Source organism: Haemaphysalis longicornis, unplaced genomic scaffold (assembly GCF_048455015.1).
Source record: "Haemaphysalis longicornis isolate Haplotype H1 unplaced genomic scaffold, Haemaphysalis longicornis Haplotype H1 scaffold_3, whole genome shotgun sequence".
In the NCBI taxonomy this organism is placed as follows: domain Eukaryota; kingdom Metazoa; phylum Arthropoda; class Arachnida; order Ixodida; family Ixodidae; genus Haemaphysalis; species Haemaphysalis longicornis.
The window spans coordinates 200,826,743-200,836,115 of record NW_027526335.1 but is presented as its reverse complement, the minus strand read 5'-3'; the positions used below and the strand labels follow the sequence as shown (position 1 = coordinate 200,836,115).

The window sequence follows — 9,373 nt, the reverse complement described above, 5'->3', positions numbered from 1 at the left end:
AACTGCTTCAAGTACGACTCTGGTCATTTATTTTGAGGCGCCTTTTCACGCTACGTCACCACTGAGCAGGATGATCGTTGAACTTGCCTCCCGAATGTAGTAGATAACAAGATGCTCAGTGGCGATAGAGTATGAAAAGACGCCTCAAAATAAATGACCGGCGGGCGTAGCTTCAACCATTTCCCCCAAGAGTATACGCCACACTCTCAAATGCTGTGAAAGAACTACGCATGCGGGCAGTTTACTGACAGTGCAGACAGACGGTGCGGCATGCGTCGGACGCTGTGTGCTTCGTTGTTCGTATTGCTTTTAATCCCCCATGTTCTGTGAAAGGTTTGGTTACTGGACCAGGTGGTTCTAGCTTTGCAGGGACCGCAAGGGGGACTCCTAGAGGTGCTCATTAAGTGTCTGGCTTAAGAACCTCCTCTGCAATTTAACACATCACAAATGTTTACACCCAACTAAACCACCTGGCAGATTTTGAAAAAATACCGGTAGTTACATTTCAACCAAACAAATACCGTGCATTTCAATCTACTTTACAAAATGTCATTGACCAACAAACAGTGGGAAGAGGCACCACCTGCCTTTAATGAAGCATAACAGAAAGGCGACGAACACCATAGAAAAGCGCGGACAAACCAACAAGCCAACAAGCGAACGTTACTTTAAAGAACACTGTGATCGGCGCAGGACAGGAGCTCTTGGAAGTCAATGGGAGAGGCCTTCGCCCTGCAGAGGGCCTGAGTAGGCTGTTGACGACGACGGTGATGATAATGACGATGGTGAAGCTGCTAGAAATACGAGCAAGCTCATAATCCAGCATTTTTAAAGCGCAGCTGTCATTCATTCAATGTGCAACGTGAAGGCGTTCCGCTAACGAGCTGGCGTAGTTTTGATGCCAAAGCGTTAGTGATCTGTGTTTGTCGAAAACGGCTCCCTGCTCAAAGAATAAATATTTGCTGCGTATCTGATATCGCTGGCCTGCCAATGTCGTCGAAAGATGTCGCCGAAAGACGTCAATTCCGTCTTCTGCGTCCCCTGCCACGTAACTGCCTATCGTCTCTCCTCCGCCTTGTTTACTTTCTTCTGAATTGTGTTGGGGACGCTTGTAACGCAGTTGCTACCGTAAAATGAACAAAACATGAAGTTAACAGAGGGTGCGTCTGAAACTACAGTGTTGCCCGGTACGTTTTCTTTTTTTAAATTCTGCGAAAGCGTCGCGTCTTCAACAAGCGTCGCGGAAGCGTCGCGTGTTCAACGTGGTTCTTGTTACTAATGGCACTCCTTGCCTGGAAATTACATTCTTAATGATAAAGATTTTGATATCCCCGTTAATATTGTAACTTCGATCACAACATTGTGCCAGCCAGTAACTCCTCTAAAGGAATTAAAAAGCCTAGACGCTGTGATTGGAGTATTCTGAAAGAGGGAATGGAGGTATATTAAGTGAAAGCGCCCGGTTTCTGCCTAGCGGTACGAGGCGAGGATTCAAAGCCTAGCTTAGCATGTGCACACGGATTTAAGAATGACAACAGAACGCTGTGTTCCTTGACGTAGGAAACCTTAATAGAGTACCCTTTGGCGGAATCAGAGAAGGTGTGTTGTGGCTGAACCATGCATGCGCTGACCGCTGATTGCGCTGACTTTATTTCGTGGCTGATTTATGACATTGGTAAGCTGCACCTACTTAGCCTTCTAACCCTGAAATCAGGGGCAGTTAATATTTAAATCGAAAGCAAATCATCAACTGGCCTTGAATGAATCGCGTAAATTGTTTGCTCGTATCACGTGGTCATTTCGTGTCACCCGTGACGGGCGCAGTTTGTCGAAAACTATCGTCCGCCTGCGTGACAAAATATGTCTGCCTCTGAGCGTAAGGATTCTGGTTGTCTGCCTCTTCGCCAGCTGTTGAGACAGGGTCTCTCTTCATCAAAGACTTATTACGCCCTTGTTTGGACCACAGCCACTCTAGAAAATATCCGCGAACTACTGTTACTGCGAAAAAGACGTTGCGCATAGCATGCCAAGTTTCGTACCTTGCTCACACCTGAGAACTGTTTATGAACAAACAGGTCGTAGGAGTCAATGCTATATTGCCACGGCATTATCGTCATCGCCAGGCAGACCAAGCGGTCCACACCGGATATTGGAAGTGAATACGTTGACGTGAACAGCGGGGGGAAGGCGAAGAGAAAGACGAAGGAGCGGTTTGGGGACGCTGTAGCTAACGGTGAAAGCAGAATTACGGGCACAAAATTGTCCTCTAAATAAACAGTGATTTTCCCATTGCTACAAACCCAGCGCTTACTTTCACCGTTACGACATGTATGCTGGTATAAGCTCTCCCGTTCTTCAAAACTAGAGCTAAGGAAAAATGTCAAAACCATAAAAAGGTGGCGAATTTGAAAGAAAACCCATATCCTAAAATACCTGACACCATGAAGTATACAAAGTTTTCGGATCCCTAAGTACCCCCTCCCCTCTATGCTAAATTGCGTATAATTCTAACTTTAACATAACCACCAGTTCTTCTAAGAGTTGCCGCCGAAGTTTTGTTGCAACGGAAATGTAACGGGTTGGTTGTATATTTTCTGTTCTAATTTTTTTTTACTTTTTCAATGTTTATTGTCCCAGTTTCCACTGCCCTGCCAGCCGAAACTGCCCAAGGCTATAAGCGAAAACACCGGGGCCCCGTGTGTCAATATTTCGGCGCACATTTAAGATGCCCACTGGGTCGAAATTAATCCGGAGCTTTCCACTACGGCGCCCCTCATAGCTTAGGTGTAGCTTCGGTTCATTTAACCCCACAATCAATCAACAGATATTTGAATTTATAAAGGCCTATTGAAATATCTCTGCGGAACCCTCACAAATTTTTCCTCGAATATAGGTGCGATTTCTTTCGTGATGAATAACGTTGAAGTGTATGAGTCACGGCAGTGGTTCACTTTTGGCGAAGCAAGCAGATACGCGGTCCATTTTGTGGCTACGGGCCAAACAGTTGAAATGAGTGACAAGCAGGTCGACATTTTTCCGTTCATGTAGCCCAAAATAGACTATCGTCCCAAAACCTGCACACAAGCTTGGGGTACCGATTCCGATTTACTTAACCATCAGAAGCGTAATGCGGAGGTCGTGGGCGCGGTGGGCACTTCCTTTATGCTTTCCTCAGTATGCCAGACTGCCGGTTTTCTCTTCGAGGTATATAGTTGTACCCTTGTCACCGTCGCGTCATTTGAGCCATGAAAAGTGAGCAACAAAAACAATCACCATCTTTGCCATTGTCTTCTTCGTCGACCTGTCCAGAGTGGCTGGGCAACTAAACGTTATTTATTCAAATTGTATTCACCGTGTTTCTTCCCCTGCGTCCTGTGGTGCGGCTTGGAAACGTACAAGACGTATTGTCCGGCCGATGCAGTTCTGGCAGTCAATTTCGGCCCCTATGTAATACCCTCGTCCAGAGGGCCTTGGGGGCTACCCTAAATAAGTAAAAATGACCAAACACTGCTATGAAATAGCAACGCCACCTTTTTCGATCTTCTGTCAAGGTTTTCTGTCATTCCACAATTCCAGAATAGTCGTCTCGTTAAATGCGGTGTGAGCTGTTTAAAACCGGCAGGGCGCGGAGCATTAACCTCCAGCAAACTCGGGAATCAATTCGGTCTGCTTTTTTTTTTTTTAATTGCTACGGCTCCCTGGACCACCTTCCATAATGCGTGCGATTGGTCCAATTACAGGCCTTGCTGACACTTTCCTTACCGGGTCAAAATTTAAGCTAGAACGCGTTAAAGTAACTGTTAAAGTAACTGTTAAAGTAAACTGTTAAAGAAGAGCGTTTTAACTAATTAATATAGGGTGGTACAAAATTAATCTAAAGTATATCAATACAGCATTCAGAGGGTTTACACCACAGCGATATAAAAAGGAACCTAATTTCCTAACCTAAAATCATTTTAGTGACATATCTAACGTACCAAAATATGCTATCGCGTACAGATTCCGTCCTTATGGTACACGCCGACACCGCACAAGAATTACAATCTCCAGTCATTAACGTATTAACCACCCGATACTGCTAAACAGATACGACGCCACTTCCATTCATATATACTGCCTTCCTCACAAAAGTCTAAAACCACTGTTACCTGAAAAAAGCCTTGTGCGTGAGTTCTTGCTGTTCTTTTTATTTCTTGAGAAATTCGCAGTTCTATAAAGTGACTATTGATCACTGTTTGCGGTGTTTCGTGTATACAGCCTTCCTTCAAAACAAATTTGATTCCATTTGATAATAAAAGGGTATTTATATATTTCTTCTTGCCAATATTGTAGCATTTGTATATTTAGTACCATTTCCCCTTTCGCCAAGTACGGCCATGACTGTCATTTGATTTGATTTTTATGTCTTCGTTTCATTTCTATTTTTTTGTTTTTTTTTTTTGATCGGTTGGTCCACAAGATGCGTACTGCAATATTGTCGCATACGGTCATGATATTTGCTGTTGTCCGAAACCAGGGCAGCCGCCTCGTCAAGCCGCTTGTAACAGCGGCTTTTTGCGGTTTTGCTCTCCTTTTTTGTAATAAAACAAAAGAAAATAAACGATTTGATTTGATTTGGAATTCCCCTGCCCAGGGGAGTTATACTGCAGTTTGTCAACGACGTAGCTTTCACCCCTTCGCGTATAATCCTTCCCCACACCGGAGGGTAGAGAGCAGTGACTGGCGTGCCGTTCGAGCAGGCGGACAAGTAGGCGGCGGCGACTTGCGTAACGCACCACGGCCGGCCAGACACAGAGGCGAGAGCTCTGAAAGCGACCGGAAAGTGGAGAAAGAGGTTGCCGGGTCTCGCTTCGGCCGCAGCAGCGAGCCTGTCCTTGCCTCACTGGCCGACGCGATCCGGTCGCGTCCCCAGCGCTCGCCGCCGATTCCCTTGTTCGCCCATCACGGAGTGCACAGCGCCGTGTGCTTCGAGCTCACCCACTTCTACTGGGGCTTCCGCCTACGCCGAGTGCCATCGCCGTCTACAGTGTTCTTGCGTGAGCAAGAGTGCCAGCAGACGTAATTGGCATCTTTGAGACCACACCACTCCGGATCGCGTCCAGCTTTCTCATCTTCCGGAACCTGCCCGACTTTCATTCTCTCCTATGACGGACTAATCCTCCCAGAAGACGTCTTTGTACTCGGATTCTGTGCGGAACGGTGACATAGCCTACTCTTCGGAGCATCCGTGGAGTTGGGTTCAGCGGGTTCGTCCCGGCATACCCTTTCAAGAAAGGTGAATGTTGTTGCTTGATTGCTGCAAGTCCCAGCGGAGGGCCACTAGTTGCCGCTCGAGGCCTACCAGTCAGAGTCTTTGAAAACCTTCAACCGTTTGCACTGAGGGTCATACAGAATGTGTGGAGCTTGATCACTGGCATTCGCTTGTCGTGAATAGCAGAACCAGCAAAATATCAACGGATCGACAGGTATTCCAAATTTACGTTATCTGTTTTTCGTAGGTGGACGCCTTTGGCGGATTATTATAACCCCGACGACTACTGCGGCCAAGACTGAAGACTAAGTGTTCAGAGTGAACGCCCAAGGAAGAACTGTGAACCCTTCCCGAGCTCGAGCTGAAATTCCCTCCTCTTCCATTTCTTGTGTGGAAGAGCATCTTGAGGAGCTTCGGCGGCAAGTGAACAAGTTCCCACAGCTCGGCTGCACCTCCGCAAGGCCGAAACGTACCGCACCGGGGACCCTGTGACTTCAGGAGACGCATATGTAAGTGATTTTCCCATCTTTGTAAAAGTCAGTCAACCCAAGGACATTTGGAACGATACGTTCTCTGTATTACAAACTCTTTAGTTTACAAACCTAAAGTCGCCTCTTCTGAAGGGTGCACTGCACTGCAACACCCGTGCCCCCGCATAATTCCCAACTTTCTCCCTCAAAATTACCCCCCCCCCCCCCCTAAGGACCCTTGTGAAACCACTGCACAAAAGTGATATTTCGCACAGAGCGAGGCGGTGGCTTGGATGGGAACATTGTAAAAATGTGCAAAATTCAAGATATTCAAGATAGCCTCTGTGTATTGCGTTCTCAGCAATTTCTGCGCAAATATTCCCATGGGATAGTTGATCCTGGGAAAGTAACTTGCTAAACTTAATACTGTGCGCAGACCAAGCTCTCGCATTTTGTAATACTAACTGCGCGAAAATTCGTTGACCTTACAGTGCATGACTTCAGATTAATTATTACTGATAAACTGGGGCAAGCCGGAAACTGGACCCTAGCACTTGAATGTGTTTTTAAAATTTAAACCCTACTGGCTGCGTACTTAATTATTCCTTGTTGTTAAATCACGGATCAATTTAAACGAAGTATGTGCCTTCTACCCCACTCTCTAGCATCAATTATTTATTCAATCAATCAATTAAACAATCAATAAATCATATGTATATATATATATATATATATATATATATATATATATATATATATATATATATATATATATATATATATATATATATATATATATATATATATATATATATATATATATATATATATATATAGATGCTCACAATAAAGGGCGTGTTTTTAAGGAGATAAGAATTCAAGATCGTCGCTCATGAATTCACCGCGACAGTGCGCGTCTACTGAAATGAACACCTTGTTCACGTCAACGCCACAACGCCAGCCATATACGTATAAAAACCTTTGTTTGAAGAGATGGTTAAAAAGAAGAAATGACGCAGATTTTTGTAGGATGCAGTCGTCGCCTATTAGAAATGTTGCCAGGAACTTTCGTCTGGTTGTTCTTTAGTATATATCAATCAGTGTCATCGTCAGAGTGGTAGCCTAATAAACGCAGGACGGCATGTTACCGATTACGATACCGCATTGCGCGCATATCGGCAGGTTTGTGAAGTTTCCTGCTCCAACCCGAGTCACGTCCGTCCCAAGGCTAAACTTTTATATTTTCTTCATGTTTTGCCACCCTTACTATTTGATAGCGTGTCTCGGTTCAGTGTCCTTTCAACAATTTTGACTACAACACTTCTGTTCTTTTCTTATTTCTTCGAGTTTAAAAAAATTTCTGAACTTTGCCTTCACCACAAACATAGGTTTCGCCAAAGCTTTAGTGCATTAAACTGCACTACAAAGTGTTTTCATACCTAGTTCTTAAGAAAAAGGTGTTGTCCACCTTGTTATTGCCGTGTACTGAATCCGCTCAACTTACCATAGACCAGGGAGTAATCACCCCCTTTAATGAGTAAAAACAATAAACGTTTTCAAAGGCCATGCTGCAAGATCTCACTCCTACGTCACCGATAACTGCTAACTGTATCAATGCCAGCTGGCGTCCTCCAGCGCACTTTCACGCCTGATGCGAGCACATCCACATGAGGAATTGATGGAAACCATTGATTGCAAAAATTGGACCACAACATTAGTAATGCGTCCGCGTCGGTGAAGCGAATGTATTGCCCGTCAACAACTGCCGACGATACCCTGGTTTGACAGGGTCACTAAGTGTTAACGTATGGCCACAAAATTTCAGGCCAGGCGACAGCAATTTAAAGAAAGAATTCCCGTGGTTCAACGCTGTTCAACCAACTTTCTTGAGCTAAACCTCAGTTCTCGCGCCGAGAGAGAGAGAGAACGAGAGAGAGAGAGAAACTTTAATCACAGTTGAAGTGAGCATATTTGTGGTCGGGATCTTCAGTCCAAGACTCCGTTGGTACGGCCGGCTGTCTTCGCCCTTTCCGCTAGCAAAGCGCCGAGAGCGCACTGAACCCGCACACAAGTTCACTCCAAGGCAAAACACCTACGATGATCGGTGCGGTCGGCGCTGTAGGCGCGCACGTGCGCACGCGCAGTGGGCTTAGATTCAGCCGGAGCCTCCTTATACCATTTTCTGATGGCACGCAACCATACTCTTTGCTCCTCCCCCTCTTCGACTCCCTCCCCTTAGAACAAACAAATTATTAGACGTTTTGACTGCGCAACGTCATGAAGTGCTGGCTCCACCTAAGCTGATCTTAAAGTCAGGTTGACGCTACGAGGAACGAGCCGTTATCTAAATTTTTACCTGCATTAACATAGCTTTCGCTCTAAAACAGCTCTTCCAATATGTTGTGTTTCCCAAATCTGGCCCAGTCAGAATTTGTACTAGGAGTAATACAGCTTTCGGTTTAAGACAGCTCTTCCAATATTTTGATACTATGTGTCGTGTTTCCCGAATCTGGTCTAGTCAAGCTGCATTGGTGCAAAAGAATGGCCTTAAAAGTGCAAAATGGCGTTTAGAAGTTGTCGTGTGACGCCGCTAAAACACTGCAGTAATTATAGAGGACAGCTGTAGCCGGTTTGTTCCCTGGCGAGTGCGACAGACACTCTCGAAGAAAACCCTGTTCTGCCTTGTCGATACATCTCGCGGCCTAACGTGGCGCCATTGCTTAACGTCACGCGCGCTCATCGGGTCGTTTCGAAAACAAGCTGTGTTTTCCTCGAACGGAGCAGCTGGCTCTTTCTTTCCTTTTCTCGATCACCCTCCCGCGCTCATGACCGGCGCAATGCACACACAGTGCAGAAAATGGCAAGCGAAGGTTATTTTACCCGAACAAGGATTGCATTCAGTGCTTGCACAACACCTCCACAGTTAAATGGAGCAATATTGCAGCCTTACAACACAGGGAGTCAGGTTGCAAGGTAACTCGAGCTTTAGTGTAGCAAACAACTAGAAATCGAAATTCCTTATACTGTCTTGCGAAAGAACGGGGGGCTATTTTAAAGAGGACCGCTTTGCTGCTGAGCTTTTTTTTTGTTGGGTGGTACATATACATAAAAATATGTTGTCGCTACGTCTCATATTATCAGACGTGTTGTAAAACATCATCTGTGTACATAGAGCAGCTGCGATTGAGCAATGCGGGGCGTTCAGGTGGCCATTCCTCGTTTGGGGTTTTTTTATGTGTACTGTAGAGTATTTTTGTAAACGTCAAGAACGCATTCTATTTCTCTAAAAACGTTGTGCAATTTTCGGTGAAATTTATATATGTGGTTATGCATGTATGCACGTATGTATTTCGGCATGTATCTGTGCGTGTATGCATTGATTATGTGTGCATGAATGTAGTATATATCTATGTATGTCACATGCGTGTATGTGTGCATGTATGTATGTGTTAATGTATGTGTGCATGTATGCATTGATTGTATCTATGTATGTGTGCGTGTATGTTGTGTGTATGCATGTATGCAGGTATGTATGCGTTTGCAAATGACCCGCCGCGGTAGCTCAGTGGCTAAGGCATTGTGCTGCTGAGCACGAGGTCGCGGGTTCGATTCCCGGCCGCGGCGCCGCTTTTCTGATGGAGGCGAAAAGCAA

The 9,373-nt window shown here is 45.2% G+C and overlaps 1 protein-coding gene across 2 annotated transcripts in view; it reads left to right on the top strand.

Annotated features, from left to right (window-relative positions):
* The first annotated feature begins 4,770 nt into the window (after positions 1-4,770).
* The window catches only part of LOC144175930 (flavin-containing monooxygenase 5-like), a 126,398-nt gene continuing 121,795 nt past the window's right edge, over positions 4,771-9,373 (top strand). The window contains exons 1-2 of one of the 2 annotated variants that reach the window (XM_077705002.1): positions 4,771-5,275; positions 5,499-5,760. The gene's annotated coding sequence lies outside the window, so the exon portion shown is untranslated. Of the gene's footprint in view, positions 5,761-9,373 lie in introns of both variants that reach the window. The other variant, XM_077705001.1, reaches the window with a different exon arrangement.